Source organism: Lissotriton helveticus, chromosome 12, assembly GCF_964261635.1.
Source record: "Lissotriton helveticus chromosome 12, aLisHel1.1, whole genome shotgun sequence".
Taxonomy (NCBI): Eukaryota; Metazoa; Chordata; class Amphibia; order Caudata; family Salamandridae; genus Lissotriton; species Lissotriton helveticus.
Genome location: NC_136073.1, coordinates 140696417 through 140719784, shown reverse-complemented (window position 1 = coordinate 140719784; position 23368 = coordinate 140696417). Strand labels below are relative to the sequence as shown.

At 48.9% G+C, this 23368-nt stretch overlaps 3 non-coding genes across 3 annotated transcripts; 1 reads left to right on the top strand and 2 right to left on the bottom strand.

Moving 5' to 3' along the window:
• Positions 1–3857: 3857 nt before the first annotated feature.
• On the bottom strand, positions 3858–3928 carry TRNAG-GCC (transfer RNA glycine (anticodon GCC)). The gene has a single exon. It is a non-coding gene; the product is annotated as a tRNA-Gly (tRNA).
• Positions 3929–7537: 3609 nt separating this feature from the next.
• Positions 7538–7611, bottom strand: TRNAT-AGU (transfer RNA threonine (anticodon AGU)). Its single transcript has one exon. It is a non-coding gene; the product is annotated as a tRNA-Thr (tRNA).
• Positions 7612–15610: 7999 nt separating this feature from the next.
• On the top strand, positions 15611–15692 carry TRNAS-AGA (transfer RNA serine (anticodon AGA)). The gene has a single exon. It is a non-coding gene; the product is annotated as a tRNA-Ser (tRNA).
• Positions 15693–23368: the final 7676 nt, after the last annotated feature.

Sequence of the window (23368 nt, the reverse complement as noted above, 5' to 3'; positions counted from 1 at the left end):
TAGATCTGATGTCACTTCTTGTGATGGCACTTCCTGTAAAGTCGTGGCTTGTGATGCCACTTTCTATGATGTCAATTCTTGTGAATCCATGTGTGATGTCATGTGCAGTGAAGTCGTACACCATGATGTAATTCATGCGCCATGATGTCGCTCGACCATGATGTCATGCGTCATGATGTCTCTCGCCATGATGTCGTGCGCCGTTATATCACTTGCATACTGCCTAACTAGGTTAGCCCCCCACTTCTTTTTTAGGTTGAGGCTACCGTCGCACTGCGTAAGCAGTGGGCGGAGCCGAAATTTTATGTGTGTAGTATGGGGGCCTAAGCACGCCCCCCTTCTCCATTGGCTGGCCTCGTAAATGCTGGCCAGCCATTGGAGGAGAGGAGCGTCACTCAGTACAGGGCCCGCCTTGACGCGATTCGGAGGCGTTTCTGGGTCTTTTTTTAAGTCCCGCCCTCTCCTCTTCCCATTGGCTGAAATTTTACCTTCCAGCCAATGGGAAGGGGAGTGCACGAAAAACACGTCCCCAATCCCAAAATGACCTTGTTTTATTGGCTACTTAATTGACTATCTTTTTCCCACCGCCGGTGCAGAGCTCCACCTGCGCAGTCACCAGCTGTTCACCCCAGGTCGGCTGGAGCTTCCACGTCACATCAAGGCCCTGAGATGCCTACACATCCTCCTGCCTGCCGAAAATATACTGCGGGGTCCTCGCGGCCCCTCTCTCCCTGCTGTTCACTAGTGCAGAAGGTTTGTTTATCTCAAGTGGCCCTTTGACCTTTAGTAGATTTGACCTGTTTTGACGAATAAAACATATTCTTATGCTAGTGAAACCCTTAACAGCTCTTTTAAACGTGCCCCAAGAAATTACTTAATTCGGAAATGAAGCGCTCCAAAACGCAATGCAGTGTGGGTGTTTTGGGGTGTATGACAGGCCCAGCGCTTTTTGCCCTGAATGTGCTCTTCTATCAGAAATGGGAGATTGCTGGAAGGCAGACTTCAGCTGTTCGTTGCCGTCCCGGCATATGTCAGTAATCGCCATTAATTTGCAGTCGCTGACATGCTCTCTGAAAGGCTGCTAGATTCAGTGAGCATGAGGGCAAGGCGCCCGTGGGCCGCTCGCATCGCATTTACTGCTAGAACGGGACTTGATGGGCAGGCCCCTGCCTCGCGTGCTGCGGAGTGTTGAGAGCTCGCGCCCTGAGGCGAGGATGGAGGACCGCCCCCTAAGGACACGTCATCGCGGCTTTAGTCATGAAGATGTGGGACAATGTGAGGCGTTTTATTTCCATTCTCTGTTCGCACAAAGCTACAGTGGAAATAGCATTGAAAACAATGGGCCACGCTATTAATAAAAACATAAAAAAGAGAAACTGCTTTCAAACATATTCTTTTGTCAAATAACTGTTTTTCTTGTATTGTTTTTTAAATAGAATGACTATTGGATTCACCGTGGTAATATATATAAAAAAAACTATTTTTGAAAAGATAAAGCCATTATAAGATTGTGCAATCCTTTGGTTTTTAGTTTTCATGTATGCAAGCAAGCAATGAATAACGAGTGACGGCCTTGAACGAATTCTTTCTTCCTCAAATAGTTTAATGCCTTTTAAACTAAAGGTAAATACAGTGGTGGCTGTCATTGCGCTCCAATTCATGCGTACAGTGCCTAAAGCATACGAGAGGCCTGTGGGCCTTCTGTTTTGTGACGGGTCCTTTCTGTTGCAAGTTACTTTTTACACCAAACAAACACAACATTTCCCCTCTGTGACCAACTATCTTATATTATTTGGGTCCATAATTGACTACCTATGAATTTATCACTTATTAACCACTCCTGTATACCACAGAACAAACATATTTATATATTACTTGTTTATTTTAACACTCAGTAATGGAAATAGTTTTACATTACATCATAACAATGTCCATAAAATCAACAATAGTCATTGTACACAAACAATCAGAATATTGCACATTCAATTGGTCGTCTCATATTGCAGCAAAAGTTCATTCAAACATTGCTGCAAAGATCAATGTGCAAGCTGAAAGCCTCGGGTTCAAATCCCAGGGGTCCCACTCAGGCTCTTATTCTTCCAAGGTTGAGTAAATGAGTACTATTGAGTTGTGTAATAATGCCTGTTGTCAACCCCTTTGGAAGATTACGTTGGATGGCGTGCAATATAAGTGTAGTTATTTTTAGTTTTAGATTTGTTGCTTGCTGTTTATATGTGTGCCGTAATTATATCTATTTGCCTCTGAACATGTGTGTTTTTAGTCTACTACAGAATTTGGTGAGATTTGTTTCAATCTAGATGACGTCTCTGGACGCATTTCATATGCTGGCTTCCTCTCTCCCCTTGCTCTTGTCGTTGATATCCACATCTTGTGTTGTGATAATGAAAGGAATTTGTGAATAGACAGTATAATGTGGTTAGCTAGGAGGGTGGATTTGGATCATTATTTTTATGTGTGCTTGCTCCTCTGCCCCCTGGCTGTGCTTCCTTCCCTGCTCCCGGGCTGTGCTTGCTTCCCTGCCCCCTTGCTGTGCTTGCTTCCCTGCCCCCTGGCTGTGCTTGCTTCCCTGCCCCCTGGCTGCGCTTGCTTCCCTGCCCCCTGGCTGCGCTTGCTTCCCTGCCCCCTCGCTGCGCTTGCTCTCCTGGGTGTGTGTGTGGCTCTGAGTGGGTGTGTTTGTGGCTCTGGGTGGGTGTGTGTGTGGCTCTTGGTGGGTGTGTGTGTGGCTCTGGGTGTGTGTGTGTGTGGCTCTGGGTGGGTGTGTGTGGCTCTGGGTGGGTGTGTGTGGCTCTGGGTGGGTGTGTGTGGCTCTGGGTGGGTGTGTGTGGCTCTGGGTGTGTGTGTGGCTCTGGGTGTGTGTGTGTGTGGCTCTGGGTGTGTGTGTGTGTGGCTCTGGGTGTGTGTGTGTGTGTGTGTGGCTCTGGGTGTGTATGTGTGTGTGTGTGTGTGGCTCTGGGTGTGTGTGTGTGGCTTTGGGTGTGTGTGTGTGTTTGGCTCTGGGTGTGTGTGTGTGTGTGTGTGGCTCTGGGTGTGTGTGTGTGTGACTCTGGGTGTGTGTGGCTCTGGGTGTGTGTGGCTCTGGGTGAGTGTGGCTGGCTGTGTGTGTGTGGCTTCGGGTGTCTGTGGCTCTGGGTGTGTGTGTGTGTGGTAGTAATTGCTGTCTGCTGAGCTCGTCCAGTAGTGTACAATCGGTCTCACATTTGCGAGAGATTAAGCTATTGGCAATGTAAATGACAATGCCATTTATTTATCTGTTTTCAAAACCAACACATAAATAAAAATGTTGTCATTTACAATGCCCATAGCTCTAACTTTTGCAAAGGCGAAACCGTTGCATTGTAAATACTTGTTTAGGACTTGTGCCCAGGGGGAGGAGATAGGTGAGCAGTTATACAGATAGCAAAGAGACAGACAGAGGATAGAGAAGTACGTTTTAAGATTGTGCACACCAGTGGTGGGGGCGTAACTCGGGAGGGTCAAGATCTCGTCCTGGTTTAGCGCCTTGAGTCCCCTTTAATGTGTCTCCTAAACACATTTACCAAATCATCCCGCATTTTCACAAACCTTCATCATTTTGTAGCTTTTGTTACAAAAATGAGTTTAGTCATCAGAGAAGTGGGTAGGTAATCAGAATCAGCGAGGCTGCTGCACTGTTTTTTACACAGAGTAAAACCTGACACGTGGCTTGAATGGTGGATTCGTTTTTCAAACAGTTTCCAAAAGCTACCCCTTTCAAAGAAACGCAAACCTATGAATAATGTTGCAGAATTGTATAGGTCGAATTTACTTTAAACTTCTACGTCAAAAATGCTAAATAATGTTGGATTCAAAAAGTGAGCTGCATTGGCCGGGAATCGAACCCGGGCCTCCCGCGTGGCAGGCGAGAATTCTACCACTGAACCACCAATGCCTCGCTAATGATTGCTTAGATGTAGTGCCCAATGTGAGTGACTATCTAGAAATCATGTAGAGTTTGTACTTAACCCGAGTCTATGCTTGAGGCTGACAAGAGCACCGGCAGTTGCTGTACAGCACCAATGCTTCACATAAAGAGAGCAGCTGCGAAGCCCACGTGTAGTATGTAACAGGTTCTATCTGTGACCCACCTATTCTTCGATAGTAGATATGAACCTCAGAGACACACAGAAGATGATAAAAACTTGACGATTGCAGGTGCTGAATCAATAGATGTAATCAACGCTAAACCACCCGGGCTGTACCCGAGTCAGAAACAAAGATGCTGCACAGGGCAGCCGATGCCGGAAATGAAGAGAAGTCACAGAACTGACATCCGCAGGCGATGGAAAGACAATGATTTCTGTGCTGAACAAAGACAAGCACCAATGAACCCTTCATGTATGATGAGAAGAGACACAGATACCAGGCAGCAGACTGGGGGACTCTAATACACAAAGTGGGGCTTGGAATGATGACCGCAGGAAGAAGATGGAGGCAACTGATTGACAAGTTACCCGGACTGACCGAGGTTACTGAACCTCCGTGCAACAAGCCCAGGGCAGTCAGAATTTGATCTGGCGTGAGCTGGACCCTGCCCAGCCCCTGCCCCCCTCCCCTCCAACCCCCAACATCCACCCACTTCCACAAACCACCCCCCACCCACGCCCTGTGGACCCGACTGATGCAGCTTCCTTCAAGAAGAGAGAGTGGAGGGTCAGAAACTAAGGTTCGCTCAATGAACATACACCTAAAAATAAAAAAAACAATGGAATTAGAAACAAAATCAACAAATATATCCAAATTAACAAAGCAGAATACAAGGAAGTGCTTGGAAGAAGAAAGAGTTCAAACTACTCGCCGAAGGCGAAATCTCACATAAAGGAAACCAGAGATGAAAATCCGGAAAAACAAAGTCACCTGACGGGAGGGAAGGGGGAGGCGTGGCCGGTGGTCGGTGGTCGGGGCTAACATTAAAGTACATAGTAACTCCTCCTCATGTCACCAGTACAGTAGTACTGACACCTCTCACCAGGCGTACTACACTGTGTAATAGTACATTACTAGCTCTTTCTCACGACGCAGTGTTACACCTAATGGGACGACCGTGTCTACCCATATTTAAGGGATAAATGTTTACCCTTTAATCTGGATGTGTCTTTAATGCCAGTTTTAGCCTGAGCGTAAAATAAAGCAACATTCCAGAAAAATAAAACATTCTCACAGAAAAGCTATAATAACACAAGCAAATGTTTCAGCATGCCGTAAAAACGATTTCTGCGCAATCACAAGGGCTACAGCATGCAGCAATATATTAAAGGTAAATATTGCATGCATTACAACACTCGTTCCCTACTGCAGTACAGCTGTCATCATAATGTAATGACCTATGTTGGTTAAAGCTGGAAATTTCACCAATTACAGAGTACAGAACTGAGACAGACGTTATATTTAAAAAATACTCAGTACATTGAACATTTATATTAACAAAGAAAATATGGCCCAATTGCCGTGACATTGCACACCGCAATGCCGTGACTCGGATTCGAGCCGAGGTTGCTGCGGCCACAACGCAGAGTACTAACCACTATACGATCACGGCGAGCTACTTGGGCTCTGAGCTTGTGGGCTGTACCTGTACTTTATAGCTGAATCCTGCCTGAGTGCATAACATAGTACAATGGTCCAGATGGTAATTCTTCTAATGTATAATTCAACACATTATATGAACTTACAAAAAGGGGTACTGTAAACCAGACAAGGCCTCCAGAACTGGGCACAGACCCCAGAAGTGACGAACCAGAAATGTGTGCAATGAAATACGTGGCCACCACAATAGTGCACAATGCTCCAGAGGAGGCCCAGAGAACTGGCTCAGAATGACTGAAATGTTATTCAAACATTCGAAGAGTAGCATCAAACCTCTAGGTCAGGCATCGAGAACAGGACATGACGTTTATTATGAGCTGTGTGACGCTTGACAATACTCCGAATGAGTCTCCCAGGTCAGACACAATAATTTCAGAAGAGGCCTCCAGAACCTCACGTGAAGCCTACCAAAGTGAACACAATGTCACATATGTGTCCTTCACAACTTGGCACAGTACTATGGGTACAACATTTTTAGCTGGACACAGCACACAATGTCATTTTCCAAGCACTCACAATACTTCAGACAAAGCCTCTAGAACTGAACACCACACCCCAGATGCAGCATCCAGAAATGGAAAAACAACACTAAAAATGTACTGGCCAGAACAAAACACAACACTGAAAATGTGGCCTCCTAAAGTAGTGAAAGTACCAGCTGAGACATCTACAACTAGACACAATACTGCAGACAAAGCCTTCAGAACCGTACACCACACTCCACGTGCTGCATTCCAGAAATAAAGACAATCTGGACGTTGGGGTCCAAAACTGAAAACAACACTCCAAATGCATTAACCAGAAAAAAGCACAACACTGCAAATGTGGGCTCATAACTCAGCAAAATATACCAGATGCAACATCTACAACTGGTCACACACAATACTGCAGACACTGCTTCAGTAATAAGATGACATCTGCAGCACTGGAGAAATTCCGACAGTGGTGACCTCAGGACAAGAGAAAAAACGTCATATGTTGCCATTAGAACTGGGTACAAAACGCCAGACATGACTGTGATAACAGGTACAGTACTTTAGATGTACCCTCCAGTACCAGACACCGTACACTACAGGTGGCCACCAGATCAGGAGGCAATGTGCCAGAGTTGGTTTTTAAAAGTAGCAACATTCCTCCTAGTGAGATTTTGAAAACTTTACCAGAATCCAGGAAGGAACTTACCCTTAGTAGACTCTGCAGAACTAGACACAACAGTTTAGAAGGGCTTCAGGCTTGGGACAAAAATAAGCAAAACTAGTCTCTAAAGTGGTTAGTAACTGTTCAAACACATTATTCTAAGGAAGCCCTTTGGAAATGTACCCAGTCAGATCTTCACACAAGGCATTACTTGTACTGTGCACACTGTCCACCTGTAAAAGTGCTTCCATTTCATGATGGTTTTCTTACAGCTCCCTCTGCACCCCAATAGTACTTTAGGCCTACTCACAGCCTTATGGAAGTGAAGCTTGCAACCCCGCTGCCTGAGCTGTAACCATCTGTTCTCAAAAGCTCAGTTTAAACTGCTGAAGCCTGTGCTGTGCCTGTTCTTGAGGCACTGAAGCATGAATCTCCTCTGCTCGTTCAGTAGCAGTGCCAGTAATGGAAGGCCACTCTTGTGCTGCCTGTGCTGCGCCTGTTCTTTGAAGCTTGCATTACCACTGCCCAGGTTGTACTTTGATGAAAATGCAGCTTAAAAACATCTTTTCACTTAACAAAACCAAACTGATTGGCTTTGAAAATTAAAGACTCTGGTGGTTGGTGGTACAAAACATTGGCATCTAAACACCAAAAACATCTTTAGGTTCGAAGGAGGAGCATTGTGTAAATGAGGATAATTATAATAGGAGCAACTGGACTTGCAGACAATGAGTCTTTTATCAAAAAGTACGTATTCTTTGAAGTTGTGTAAAATGCGAGGCACTGCTGAGATTCGAACTCAGGATCTCCTGTTTACTAGACAGGCGCTTTAACCAACTAAGCCACAGTGCCTCCTTTAGCCCTGGCTCAGTACTGTACCTCCTGTCCTGGTGTCACATTGAGACTCTGCATTTTTTTGGTGCATTTACAGCTGTGATATTTTCCACTTCCTAGTGACAAAATATTGCAGAAAAAAACCTGATATTGGAAAGGAAAAGTTACAAAGGGGGTCACGACAAACGTATATCATTATATGTACATATTTGTATTCATTTTGCAATATTTTCACGGATGGACGAGTGTGCAATACATACATTAAAGTGAACAAGAGTACAAGGACAATAAAGGGCACCAATATACACCAGATAATTTCATGATGCCTACATCATGTAGAATACTCAATCAGTGGGTGGAACTCGCACAGCTTAGTTCAAAACGATAAAGTTGCACATTTTTTTACAATTCTGTAGTGTGCTCGGAGGGAATCACTGTCTGGCCGGGCAGTGTGAAATCCAAAAGAACTAATGGATAGCTCTCCCACTTGGGAGAGAGCACCTTCGAGCACTACTGCGGGGGACCTGGAGGTCTTGTGTTATAGAAAAAAGTTCTTTTCAACACATCATGATGTTAGTCCAACATTCACAGTTTATTAAACTCTCCATTCGTTGTGGGATTAACATTAAATCACTGGATGGTTGGTATTCAAGATATCTTAATCAACGAAGCATTGTTACACATGATAGCAAATCCCGATGCATTTCGGGCCACGCCCTTCCTCAGGGGATTACTCTGGCGGCGGGTGGCACTGGCAAACTGTCGGCCGCAGTCAGGGACAGTGGGACACTGGGACTGGATACTCACACTTGGACAGGCAGGGGCCGGGCATGGGACGGGGGACTACTACGGGTAGAAATAATTAAATTCTGGAGTGGCGTGTGAGAGGGCCTCTCGTCGTCTGGGCCTCACTCTCAGCCTCTGTGTTCTCACTCTCGTCGTCTGGGCCTCACTCTCAGCCTCTGTGTTCTCACAGAGGCTGAGAGTGAGACCCAGACGATGAGAGGCCCTCTCACACGCCACTCCAGAATTTAATTATTTCTACCCGTAGTAGTCCCCCGTCCCATGCCCGGCCCCTGCCTGTCCCAGTGTGAGTATCCAATCCCAGTGTCCCACTGTCCCTGACTGCGGCCGACAGTTTGCCAGTGCCACCCGCCGCCAGAGTAATCCCCTGAGGAAGGGCGTGGCCCGAAACGCATCGGGATTTGCTATCATGTGTAACAATGCTTCGTTGATTAAGATATCTTGAATACCAACCATCCAGTGATTTATGTTAAACCCACAATGAATGGAGAGTTTAATAAACTGTGAATGTTGGACTAACACCATGATGTGTTGAAAAGAACTTTTTTCTATAACACAAGACCTCCAGGTCCCCCCGCAGTAGTGCTCGAAGGTGCTCTCTCCCAAGTGGGAGAGCTATGCATTAGTTCGCCCACATCATGTAGCCACATAACACTTGCTCTTTCCTTCACATCTCGTGACCGCTGGAAATCCCAGGGAGAAGAAGCCGAAAACCTGCCATTCTCGGAGAGAAAGTGTCACCTTTTGGGAAACATCCCAGGTTCAAACAGCGCTTCAAAGAGTGGACTTTGAAAGAACCATGAAAACATGGCTGAGGCAGGTATCACAGCAAGAGGTGAGGGGAGGGGACGGGAGCGGAGGTGGAGGGGAGGTGTGGGGGCTTGTTAGCCCACAGTGCCCTTTACATTGCTCTATACCCACCCTGGTATACAAACATCTGCCACCAGAGCTCAGTAAATGATCAGAAAAACAACAATCCAACACGAAGTTTTTATTGCATGTCTTTTCTACTTTACGGAAAAGTTGCGGCCCATACGGAGATCAAACTGGCGACCTTGACGTTAATAGCACCAGGCTCTAATCAACTGAGCTAACCGGCAGGTTTTCGTCTTGATTTATATGTATTTAGTGCGCTTATATATAGCACCAACAGCCATCATAAGGAGCGTACCTGGAGATTCTAAGTGAGACCTGGCAGGCTGTCCTTGTCCACAGAGACATTTAATAGACATTCAGACAGGCCATTACTGACCCATCATAGTTTCAGGCCACAACATTGAAGAGCTCAGATAAACTTGCACCAACTTGCACATACCGGGAGCGTCACCAAAGAACCCGAATAATATTGAATGAGCTGCACTGAACGCACTTCACTAACAAGAGCTGCACGACCGTCACTACCCATAAAAGATGGATTGAAGGCTAGAATCACTCCACAGACCCTCGCTCCTCCCACACTCACCCAGAAAAGGACTGGTCTCGGCTCAGCAGCACTGCGCATGCTCAATGTTCTGCAGGTTCTTCTCACACCCGAGCTTAATCCATACCACACACTATTACCTCCTCGTCCTGTCTTCCTCGCCACAGTAATATACATATGAGCCCAGGCTCCACACAGAACTCCAAGTAAATTAAAAGAGCAGCGCTCTAGTCTCCCCTCCCTCCTCCAATATGGCCCCAGAGGCTTCCACCAATCACATAAAAGAACACATATCAAGCATCACAGCCTGTTCTTTTTTTCTGCACTTCTCCGAGTGCTGTGGTTTCCCTGCTGGTCAGGTGAGTGGGACGGGGTTCCTGCTTTAGCTGTTCCCCTTGTCCTGTGGTATCTAGTTGGGGGTTGTTAGTTTGCTGTGTGCTGCCTGATGTTGGTTTTTACATACTTTGTCACCTTCGTTTTATTAAGTTTTGTTTCCCCCTGCTATTGCCTGGCTACCTCGTGTCCTGCTTAAGCGGACTTCCGTGGTTTGGTTTATCGGCTGGGTTTGTATGTTTTTTCTCCTATGCGGGACGCTTGTGTTTTCCTATTTGCCGTTTCATTTTTGTTTTCCTTTCCCGGCCGCGCGTCCTGCTGAGCGGACGTTGCACGGCCGGGTGCGGGATCTATGGGAGCCGGAGGCTTCCGTGAGTGATTTTGCCGGTCTACGGCCGTACCTGATGCCGGTCTTCACGGCGGCGGCGTTTTCTTGCCTCTTTGTTTCCTGCTGAGCGGGAGGCGCGTTTGGGGCTGATTGAGCTTGGCGCGCTGCGGTCTGGGCCTCCTCCTACTGCGGCGCGCGGCTCTTCCGGTTGTTTTATTACCTTCGGCTTCGGTCCGGGTGGGGTTTCTTACGTTGCCTAGCAACCTGGGGTCCTATTTTACCTGGCTGTTCTCCGTGATGCCTGTGTTGGTTTGCTTTCACTTGGCTGTCGGTCATGGATTCTTCTAACATGAATATTCCTGATCCTTTGGATGTGGCTTCCGGTTCGGGGGTGCATGTTCCCTCTATGGAACTTTTGCAGCAGATGATTAATACTGCTGTTTCTGCTGCTTTGCAGGATCATGTTCCTGTCCCTCCTCCTAAGAAGGCGAGGGTTGAAGGCGCTGCTGCTGATGCTGATTCTGATAATGAGGAGGAGGTTGATGTCAGAGGTCGCTTTGTGCAAGGTGCCGACCTGAAGGAGGTGCTGGGCCACATTCGCGAAAACTTGGTGTTCCCTGCTTCTGTGTTGCCTCTGGAAGACGATCTGTTTTCGCAATGTCGTCGTCCCGAGCCTGATTCTTTGCCTCTCCATTCCTCTGTCTTGAAGGACCTGGAGAATGAATGGAAGGATGTGGACATGGGTTCCTTTCCTCGTTTCTTGAGTAAGAGGTACCCTCTTCAGGATTTTGCGGTGAAATACCCTGCCTCCGTGAAGGTTGACTCTTTGTTGGCGAGCATGTCTTCGCATGGGTCCGTTGTCTCGGAGGACTCTTCTCCTGCTGACCCGGTTGACCGTAAGGTGGATGGTGCTGTGAAACGCACTTTTGCGGCTGCCAATTTTTCTATCAGGGCTGCGGCCTATTCGTCTTACACGATCCAGTCCTTGCTCAAGGATTTTCAGTCTCTGTCGGAGTTGTTGGACCAGGGGGAGGATGTTTCTTCTACCCTGGCGATGATGGAGCAGCAGGTTCGTCTGCTGTCCGATGTCTCCTTTGATTCGCTGGGGGCTGCTGCTTCTGCGGCCGGATCCTCTGTGGCTGCGAGGCGTCAGTTGTGGCTCCGCTCCTAGAAGGCTGATGCTGCCCAGAAAAACTTGCTTATGAAAATCCCTTTTTCGGGGGTTACACTTTTTGGTTCCTCTCTTGACGACATGGTGAAGAAGACGGCGGAGGACCGTAAACTGCTTGCTCCTGACCGTCCTGGCAGGTTCCGTGCCTTTGGTTCTCAGCGGTCTTTTGGTACCTCGAAGAGGGGTCGGGCTGGTCAGCCCTTTCGTGGACGGGGGCGTGGCCAGGGTGCTCCCTCCTTTGATAAGTCCCGGTTCTCCAGAGCTTCTGCCTCCTCCGCTCCTGCTTCCAAATCCTGACTGGGTCGCTCCTGGTGTGGGTCCGGTTGGGGGTCTACTCACTTGCTTCCTGGACTCTTGGCGGGAGACTGTGTCGGACCAATGGGTGCTTCAGGTGATCTCGGAGTGTTTGCGCATTGGATTTGCCCGGACACCCCCAGACTGTTTCAGGGCCACTCCTTGTCCAAGAGATCCTGTGAAACGATTGGCGCTTTTGGACGGCATTGCGTCCCTGTTGGTCAAGAAGGCGATCGTTCCTGTGCCCAGCGATCAGTTGGGGAAAGGGGTGTATTCGATACTTTTCCTAGTGTCCAAGCGCACCGGGGATCTTCGGCCGGTGATGGACCTGAAGTGGGTGAATACTTTCATCCCTCACCAACGGTTCAAGATGGTTTCCCTTCCCTTGATCCTTCCTCTGATATCTCAGGGGGATTTCCTTGCTTCGATAGACCTGAAGGATGCATACCTACATGTTCCTCTTCATCCAGACTTTCAGAAGTTTTTCCGGTTTTGTGTGCAGGGTCGTCATTACCAGTTCCAGGTATTGCCTTTTGGGCTCTGCTCTGCTCCACGGATCTTTACTAAGATTCTGGCTCCTCTTATTGGACATCTACATGGGGAGGGAGTTAGTGTTTTTCCTTATCTGGACGACATTTTAATTTCTGCTTCTTCTCTTCCTAAGGCAGAGTTGCATGTCCGGAAGGTGTGCCATGTCCTGGCGCATCATGGGTTCCTCGTGAATGTGCCGAAGTCCTCCCTGGTTCCTGCACAAGAATTGACTTTCATTGGGGCTCTGTTCAGGACTCAGTTGGGGATGGTGTTCCTGCCCCGTCCCCGTTTTTTGTCCCTGATGTCTGCTGTTCGTTCCCTGTTGGTGGGGGTTTCTCATCCTGTGAGCCTGTGGTTACGAGTTCAGGGTCTGATGTCGGCTTCTTTGTTGACGGTGCCGTGGGCTCGCCTCCATATGTACCCGGTGGTGTCCCACATTTTATCGTATTGGGACCCCTGTTCCCTCGATATGGATGTTCTGGTTCCTATGTCGGAGGAGGTTCGGGTGGTCCTGAGTTGGTGGTTGGACGTGGGTCATCTGTCCAAGGGCCGCCCTTTTCTGATTGTTCCCACCTGCGTGGTCACTACCGATGCCAGCCTGCTGGGATGGGGTGCTACTCTGGGGGTTTCGGCGACTCAAGGGATTTGGCCTCAGTCGGTTTTGTCATGTTCCTCCAACTACAAGGAACTGAAGGCCGTCCTTCTGGGTCTGTTGGACTTCTCAGATCTTGTTCAGGGTCACCACGTGCAAATCCGGACGGACAATCAGGTTGTGATGTCTTATGTGAACCATCAAGGGGGGTGCAGGGTTCGCTCCCTCAGTTGCCTGGCTCGTCGGATTGGTTCTTGGGCGGAGGTGCATCTGGAGTCCCTGTCTGCCATCTACCTGCCTGGTGCGGAGAACACTGTGGCGGATTGTCTGAGCCGGGTGTTTCCTTCCATGGGGTCCTTGTCTCTCACGAGGTGGATGTTCAGGAGGTTGCAGGTGATGTTTGGTTGTCCGATTGTGGACCTGTTTGCCTCCCAGGACAATGCCCAGACCCGTTGTTTTTGCACGATTATGCCTTGCCGGGACGCCTGGAGGGTGGACGCCCTTTCGTTCCCTTGGCCGGAGGGTCTGCTGTATGCATTTCCCCCTGTTCCCCTGCTTCCAGCTGTGTTACAGAAGATCAAGAGGGAGGGGTCGTTGGTGCTTCTGATTGCTCCTTGTTGGCGGCGTCGCCCTTGGTTTCCCCTTCTGAGGGAATTGGCTGTGTCTCCGGGGTGGCCCTTGCCGTTCGTGCCGTACCCTCTGATGGGTCCTCTTCTTCCTCTGCCTGTGTTCCGTTCCCTGGGTCTGCGGGCCTGGCTCTTGAGAGGGAGTCTCTGCTGCGTGAGGGTTGTTCGGTGGCTGTGGCTGGTGTCATTCAGCAGTCCCGGAGGCCTTCTACGCTTAAGTCTTACGCCAAGCATTGGGATCATTTTGCTTCTTGGTGTGTTGTTCATGGGCTGTCGTTGGATTCTTTGGATCCGGCTCGCATTCTGGACTTTCTGAACGATGGGTTTGTGTTGGGATTGGCCATTTCGACCCTTCGGGCTCAGTGGGCCGCCATTCGGGCATTTCATGTCCTGCCTTTGGTTTCCATTTCTCCATTGGTTGCTCGGCTGTTTAAGTCTCTTTCTTTCCAGCGCCCCCGTCCTATCCTGTGTCCTCCTCCTTGGGACCTACCTTTGGTTTTGCGTTCCTTGCAGTTGGCTCCTTTCGAGCCTTTGGAGTCTGTGGACCTCAAGTTTTTGACTCTCAAGGTGGTGTTTCTGGTGGCGATAGCCTCTGCCAGGCGTATGGGAGAGTTGGGTGCTTTCCTTCGTTCTGCCCCGTTTTTGTTGGTTTTGGCGGACCGTGTGGTCTTGCGCCCTCATCCCACTTTCGTTCCTAAAGTGGATTCTTTTTTTCACCGGTCTGCCGAGGTGGTTCTTCCGGTTCTGTGTCCTGATCCCTCCTCGGCTGAGGAGTCCCTTTTGCACCTCTTGGATGTTCGGTGTGCCTTGCTGGTTTACTTGTCTCGCACTTCTTCCTTTTGTAAGGTTGACTGCTTGTTTGTGAATTATGGTTTGTCACGTCAGGGTCTGAAGCCCTCCCTGTCCACGATAAGTCGGTGGATTAAGGAAGCCATTCTTTTGGCTTATGCTTCGGTCTCTGTGGTTCCTTCTCTTCCTGTTCAGGGTCGTTCCACCAGGTCTGTGGCTGTATCCTGGGCTTCTTTCAAAGGGGTGTCTATGGAGGATGTTTGCAGGGCTGCTACGTGGTCTTCTCCACATACCTTCATGACCCATTACCGCCTCCAAATTGGGGGTGGGGGTTCTGTTTCGTTTGCCTCTTCTGTTTTATCTGCTGGGGTACCTTAAGAGGTTGTCCATTTTTTGGGTTGTTATGCCTCTGTATATTAAAATATGTTTCGGTGCACTGATGGTGTGGTCTGTTTCCTTACATGAAGCTGATTGCTTTGGTATCGGCTCATATGTATATTACTGTGGCGAGGAAGACAGGACGAGGAGGTAATGCCCCGGTTACTTACCGGTAATCTTCATTACTCCGAGTCCATGTCTTCCTCGCCACAGTATAGTTTCCCTTCCCTCCCGGCCCTGGTGGTGGCTTCATGTCTACGGCTTGGTTTTTCAGGCTGTAATGCTTGATATGTGTCCTTTTATGTGATTGGTGGAAGCCTCTGGGGCCATATTGGAGGAGGGAGGGGAGACTAGAGCGCTGCTCTTTTAATTTACTTGGAGTTCTTTGTGGAGCCGGAGGCTCATATGTATATTACTGTGGCGAGGAAGACATGGACTCGGAGTAATGAAGATTACCGGTAAGTAACCGGGGCATCACTCACTGGCTGTCAATCCTTAACCCTTCCCTTCCTGTACCCTTTTCTCTGTACTTTTGCCCCATCACTCACTCCTCCCCCTCCCTTCACTTTCATAAACATGGACCCGTGCTGCACCTTCTTGTGTGGTTCTCCAGAGTACACAGCTTATCACTTTCCAAACCAGATGGTGTGCTCATTATTGTCTGAGCCTCCGCTCCATTAACTAACTTCTTATACACAGACTGTAGAGCACACTACACCTAATTGTTGCGTGAGTATCTACATTCCAGCAAGTAGTCGTGGCCGAGTGGTTAAGGTGATGGACTAGAAATCCATTGGGGTCTCCCCGCGCAGGTTCGAATCCTGCCGACTACGGTTCTTTTCTCGGATCAATCAATTGCATTTTATCATGGAAATACCAATTATGTGGCTTTGAAATTTCTGCACTTATCGTAATTGTGTCTTTACTACTGTTGACACATACTCCACCAACTGATGCATAACATGATTTCAATAGCAAAAAAAATACTCTAGCTGAAACGAATATTTGTTGCAGGAAGCACACAATGTGACTATATCTCACCAATTCTAATGCACTTCCACTGTCTAAACTTCTTGTAAACACTTCTAACTGGTTGGTATAATTGCGAAAGTTTTACACCTAGGCCAGGACCACTGGAATTATGTGGGAAAATTGGACGAAAGTATGCATGACGGTTTACAAAATTTTGCAGCAAGAAAGGACACAACTTTGCAACATAATGCAGACAATTCTGTTGGAGTCTTATTTCTAAAAAAATAATCTTACTGCTAGCTTTGCATCTGAATACATCAAAGTACAACTGAAAGGTGACCAGTTAAACAAGCATTGGAAATGCAATAGGTCTCGCATTAGGAAAGTTGGAGCGATTGGTATTGTAAATGACACTTTTTTTATTTATGTGTTGGTTTTGAAAATAGCAAAATTAATAGCTTTGTCAGTTACAATGTCAATAGTTTTAACTTTCGCAAATGTGACACCTATAGCATTTGTAATGTAATGTGTGTTGTATTTACGTGACTTACATGTATTGATATTACAAATAACAATGGCCTTTAATTTTGTAAATAATTAATACTTAAATAAAATTTATTGTAATTTATAATGGCAATAGCTTAAACGTTTGTAAATAAATGTTGTGAAGATTATGTTCAGTGTATTTTATTGTGACGAAAATAAAATCCAAGAACATTGCATTTGCACCTACACACACACAGAGCCCCACAAACACACACACACACACATATAGATGTGGTGGTGGATCTGGGGGATATGGTGGTGGTGGATGTGGTGGTGGTGGTGATGGTGGTGATGGTGGGTGTGGTGGTGATGGTGGTGGATGTGGTGGTGGATGTGGTGGTGGTGGTGGATGTGGTGGTGGTGGAGGTGGTGGTGGATGTGGTGGTGGATGTGGTGGAGGTGGTGGTGGATGTGGTGGGGGTGGTGGTGGATGTGGTAGAGGTGGTGGATGTGGTGGAGGTGGTGGATGTGGTGGTGGTGGATGTGGTGAAAGTGGTGGTGGATGTGGTGGTGGTGGATGTGATGGTGGTGGGTGTGGTGGATGTGGTGGTGGATGCAGTGGTGGATGAGGTGGTGGATGTGGTGGTGGTGGTGGATGTGGTGGTGGTGGATGCGGTGGTGGTGGTGGATGTGGTGGATGCGGTGGTGGTGGTGCATGCGGTGGTGGTGGTGCATGCGGTGGTGGTGGAAGTGGTGGTGGATGTGTTGGATGTGGTGGTGGATGTGGTGGTGGATGTGGTGGTGGTGGGTGTGGTGGATGTGATGGTGGATGCGGTGGTGGTGCATGTGGTGGATGTGGTGGTGGTGGATGTGGTGGTGGATATGGCGGTGGATGTGGAGGTGATGGTGGATGTGGTGGTGGATGTGGTGGTGGATGCGGTGGATGTGGTGGTGGTTGATGCGGTGGATGTGGTGGTGGTGGAAGTGGTGGTGGATGTGTTGGATGTGGTGGTGGATGTGGTGGATGTGGTGGTGGATGTGGTGGTGGTGGATGCGGTGGATGTGGTGGTGGTGGATGTGGTGGTGGATGTGGTGGTGGATGCGGTGGTGGTGCATGTGGTGGATGTGGTGGTGGTGGATGTAGTGGTGGATGTGGTGGTGGATGTCATGGTGGATGTGGAGGTGATGGTGGAGGTGCTGGTGGATGTGGTGGTGGATGTGGTGGTGGATGTGGTGGTGATGGTGGATGTGGTGGTGGATGCGGTGGATGTGGTGGTGGTGGATGCGGTGGATGTGGTGATGGTGGATGCGGTGGTGGTGGTGGATGCGGTGGTGGTGGTGGATGGGGTGGTGGTGGTGGTGGATGGGGTGGTGGATGTAGTGGTGGTGGGTGTGGTGGTGGTGGGTGTGGTGGATGTGGTGGTGGTGGTGGCGGTGGATGTGGCGGTGGATGTGGCAGTGGATGTGGAGGTGGATGTGGCGGTGAATGTGGCGGTGGATAAGGCGGTGGATGTGATGGTGGATGTGATGGTGGATGTGGTGGTGGATGTGGTGGTGGATGTGGTGGTGGATGTGGTGGTGGATGTGGTGGTGGATGTGGTGGTGAATGCGGTGGTGGATGTGTTGGATGCGGTGGTGCATGTGTTGGATGTGGTGGTGGATGTGGTGGTGGATGTGGTGGTGGATGTGGTGAATGTGGTGGTGGATGTGGTGGATGTGGTGGTGGTGGATGCGGTGGATGTGGTGGTGGTGGATGTGGTGGTGGATGTGGTGGTGGATGTGGTGGTGGATGCGGTGGTGGTGCATGTGGTGGATGTGGTGGTGGTGGATGTGGTGGTGGATGTGGCGGTGGATGTCATGGTGGATGTGGAGGTGATGGTGGATGTGGTGGTGGATGTGGTGGTGGATGTGGCGGTGGATATGGCGGTGGATGTGGCGGTGGATGTGGCGGTGGATGTGGCGGTGGATATGGCGGTGGATGTGGCGGTGGATGTGGCGGTGGATGTGGAGGTGGATGTGGAGGTGGATGTGGAGGTGATGGTGGATGTGGTGGCGGTGGTGGATGCGGTGGATGTGGTGGTGGTGGATGTGGTGGTGGAAGTGGTGGTGGATGTGGTGGTGGAAGTGGTGGTTGATGTGAATGTGGTGGTGGATGTGGTGGATGTGGTGGTGGATGTGGTGGATGCAGTGGATGTGGTGGTGGATGTGGTGGTGGTGGGTGTGGTGGTGGGTGTGGTGGATGTGGTGGTGGATGCGGTGGTGGTGCATGTGGTGGATGTGGTGGTGGTGGATGTGGTGGATGTGGCGGTGGATGTCATGGTGGATGTGGAGGTGATGGTGGATGTGGTGGTGGATGCGGTGGATGTGGTGGTGTTGGATGCGGTGGATGCGGTGGTGGTGGATGCGGTGGTGGTGGATGCGGTGGTGGTTGTGGATGCGGTGGTGGATGGGGTGGTGGATGTAGTGGTGGTGCATGTGGTGGATGTGGTGGGGCAGCAGCAACCACATACCAACCTTTCAATACCTGGCTGCGCAAGTTAAGAGAGCACAACAATAGTCAACATTTAATAAAATCCAGTTAGTTGCGACTGAAGTGGCGCCGGACGTTAACGTGTGTTAAGAATGTTTTTATTCCTTTTAAATCACGGAGAAAGAAGAGACTTCCCATAACTAAAACATTGAAATACTCGCATTTTTAAGCAAGGATGCAAAAATTGTAAACATTGCACACACAAAACAAGATGCAGCGCCTGGAATCCAGAAAGTATGAGACACGGGTGTGTTTCTGAAAGTTGTTGAAGGTATAGAAGTCTGATGCCCTGTCAGTTGGTGGCGATGCTTTAAGTCCCCCGGCCCTGGAAGTACAGAGGCTGCAAGGTTACTGGGCAGCAAGTTACTGGCTCGAAATATTATGGGATAAACTGTTCATTGTCAAGATCACACACATTTTCCAGCTGCACATATTGTAAGCTATGTGGTGGTGGATGTGGTGGTGGATGTGGCGGTGGATGTGGCGGTGGATGTGGCGGTGGATGTGGCGGTGGATGTGGCGGTGGATGTGGCGGTGGATGTGGAGGTGGATGTGGAGGTGATGGTGGATGTGGTGGTGGTGGTGGATGCGGTGGATGTGGTGGTGGTGGATGTGGTGGTGGAAGTGGTGGTGGATGTGGTGGTGAAAGTGGTGGTTGATGTGGATGTGGTGGATGCAGTGGATGTGGTGGTGGATGTGGTGGTGGTGGGTGTGGGTGTGGTGGATGTGGTGGTGGATGCGGTGGTGGTGCATGTGGTGGATGTGGTGGTGGATGTGGTGGATGTGGAGGTGGATGTCATGGTGGATGTGGAGGTGATGGTGGATGTGGTGGTGGATGCGGTGGATGTGGTGGTGTTGGATGCGGTGGATGTGGTGGTGGTGGATGCGGTGGTGGTGGATGCGGTGGTGGTGGTGGATACGGTGGTGGTGGAAGTGGTGGTGGATGTGTTGGATGTGGTGGTGGATGCGGTGGATGTGGTGGTGGTGGATGTGGTGATGGTGGATGCGGTGGTGGTTGTGATGCGGTGGGGATTGTGGATGCGGTGGTGGATGGGGTGGTGGATGTAGTGGTGGTGCATGTGGTGGATGTGGTGGGGCAGCAGCAACCACATACCAACCTCTCAATACCTGGCTGCGCAAGTTAAGAGAGCACAACAAAAGTCAACATTTAATAAAATCCAGTTAGTTGCGACTGAAGTGCCGCCGGACGTTAACGTGTGTTAAGAATGTTTTTATTCCTTTTAAATCACGGAGAAAGAAGAGACTTCGCATAACTAAAACATTGAAATACTCGCATTTTTAAACAAGGATGCAAAAATTGTAAACATTGCACACACAAAACAAGATGCAGCGCCTGGAATCCAGAAAGTATGAGATGGGGGTGTGTTTCTGAAAGTTGTTGAAGGTATAGAAGTCTGATGCCCTGTCAGTTGGTGGCGATGCTTTAAGTCCCCCGGCCCTGGAAGTACAGAGGCTGCAAGGTAACTGGGCAGCAAGTTACTGGCTCGAAATATTATGGGATAAACTGTTCATTGTCAAGATCACACACATTTTCCAGCTGCACATATTGTAAGCTATATAGATAATTCGGTCAATGTTTATTTGTTTTGAATGCCAACTATGAAATGATGAAAATAGAAGTGGGTGAGGGGGCTGGACACGAAGGAAGGAGAAATGCGAGTCATGGCCGGAGGCCGGCCGTGAAAGCCTTTGATGCCGCAGGGGGTGGAGCGGCAAACTGAAAGCACTGTCTGAGTGGCCTTTCTGGAGGGAGATGGGTGCTCATTATCTCCCTTATAGCAGCAACAGGTAGAGGTGTCACCCCTTTTCTCTCGCTGGGCCTCCCATTAATGTAGGCATACAGAGCGGGGCAGAGGGCCTGAGCAGAAGTGGACTCAGCAGAAGTGGCCTCACTTGTTTTCAGGTGTGTTTCACTAGTGTAAACCGATGCGTGCATGTTTTTTACCCCCCCCCTTCTTTATGTAAAATTACGCTGGAAGCAGTGATTTGAGAGAAGGCATTATGCAAATGTGGGCCGATTTTTTTATGCGTGCCCGGGCCGATTTTTAATCCCAATCCAACCCTGGGTGTAGCCCCCACTTGCTCCGCCGCTAGAAACCTTTAACTGATGGCCCAGCTCATATCCGCCCTCCAGTTACAGTACATCAGACTGTAAGTAGGACAGAACCTCTGACAACCTTTTTACACTTATTTTGACTCACCACAACAAGCATGCCCGTCACACACAAAAAAACAAGTAAATGGGTCCCATGCATGGGGAGATTACTCCCAGTGTGTCACGGGCATTTATTCATTTATTTACTTTTTTAAAGCTCTCAATGCGGAAGCATAGCGCCCATGCAGCAGTGCTTCAGTGCCTTCAGAGGGGCCGCCAGCACCTTCTCTGATGCTACAGTGATCTTTGGCAGGGATGCAGATATCTGTAAATACAACAGGCTCTAGCCCCACCAGGCTAGCAAAATATTTACATCTGCTGCCCCGGTGGAGACAATTACGGCCCACCAATGGCTAAATAAACCCAAAAATCCAGATTGTTATTTTTCCTTAGGCGATCAGTTGTAATATAAGACTAAAGGACAGAATCATCACAATACAAAAATTGATGAATTCCAATTAGCTAAAACTCAATGCAGACAAAACTGAACTTCTACCTTTTTGGGGGGAAAAAACACATTGGACAGAGCGACATTCTTTGTCCCATGGAAATGACCCACACGCTTTCCCTTCGACCACACACAAATCTAGCATATCGGGCATCACCACTGATACTGACACCTTCATTTATACGTAATTTAAATCTGTTTTTTCCACCAGCCTTTTAAATCTGGTCATTCTTAGGAAAATTCTATCTTTTAACCCCTTGGCCGCGACGGTAATTCCGCCGCAGCGCTAGGTGGGAGGGGAGGCCGCGCGGCACCGCCATGCTCGTGACAGAACCACTCCGTTACGAGCCGCGGTGGCGCTGTGCTTGTGATGGAATGGTTCTGTCACGGCTCCGCCCGCTCAATGGAACGCCCATCGCAGGCATGGGATCCGCGCAGCGCAGGCGTGGCGGCCGGGCCGTGACAGAACCATTCCGTCACCAGCACAGCCCCACCGTGGCTCGTGACCGAATGGTTCCGTCTCGAGAACGCAAGGGGTTAAAGCCCAAGAAACACTCTTGGCTCTAGCACTCACCATAATCGTGTCAGGACTAGAGCATTACAGCAGTATTTGTTCGGGGCTCCCAAGGTTCCTACTGAAGAAACTCTAACTCATTCAACATTTTGCTGTTCGTATTGTGTACGTGTTACACACGTTTGCAACGCTTGACGCTCATTTTACTGGCTCACAATACTCAGTATTAAGGCTCTATGAATTGTACACAGGATCTTCGGCAACCAAGAAGAATCTGTCCAAAATATCTGTTGACCCCTTAAAACTCAAACGCAAAAAAGGAAATTAGAGGAATTTTTGCAGTTTGGCTAACAACTGGCAACTAGTCGTGGTAGCATTCCGACCAATCAATCTTTTGCCAACCACACAACCTTAGATTCGACTGAGATATCGGCAAATAAGTCTTGGTCCTTCTCCAATAGGAACAGTCCAGTCGGAACTGCTTAGACAGGTCTTCCCTGAACCGGAACACAGGCAACCCAGGACCAGTTTTGCTTGTCAGTCAGATGGAGCTTAGATCGACAAATTGCAAGCACACCTCCCATCACTTTTCTTTGTGTTTGATGAACTGCACTAAGTGGCAAGGGTTTGCCTGGAAGTGGAGCTCATACGTATTGTGCCACTGCAACCAAGCTTCATCCGAATGGCGCACCCCAACCAGGATGAAACCTGCATCCAAACTAGGATGAAGCCAGCCTTGGGTTGCTTATGTTCCAGTTCAAAGAGGACTTGACATTGCGGTTTGGGCTGGACTGTTCCTATTGGAGGATGGTCAAGATGGATTTGCATATTGTTGAGTCCAAACTGATGTGGTGTGGTGAGGAAAAGAACCATGGGTTGGGATGCTACCCAGCCGCTTGTCAGTGGTTTGACAAATTGCAAACCTTCCCCTGTTAGTTTACAGTCCAAGAGCACCCTTCGTTCTACCAGTCAATTATTACTCAGAGCCTCCTTCATTAATAAAAATAGTATTGGCCAGGTAGGAGCAGTGGACGGGGCGGGGGGAAGTTGACGGACTATGGGAAAGGTAATTTTAAATTAAAAAAATAACAAAACCACTTACCTTGTGCTCACCGCATCACCAACTCAGAGATGCGGTGAGCATAAGGTAATTTACTTTATTTAATTGTATCTATCCTGTTGATTGTCGACTTCCCTCCCCACTCACTCCACCCCTGCTCACCGCTCTTACCTGGGGCAGCCGCCACTGGTATTGGGGAATGCAAATCAAAGCTCCAGAAAACCATGTCACGTTTTGATGAGCTCCGAACACTTTCGTCCAGTGCTTAATTTGAGTCAGTGGTTTCCAGTGCACTGCACCGGCACTTAATTGTCAACACAGGC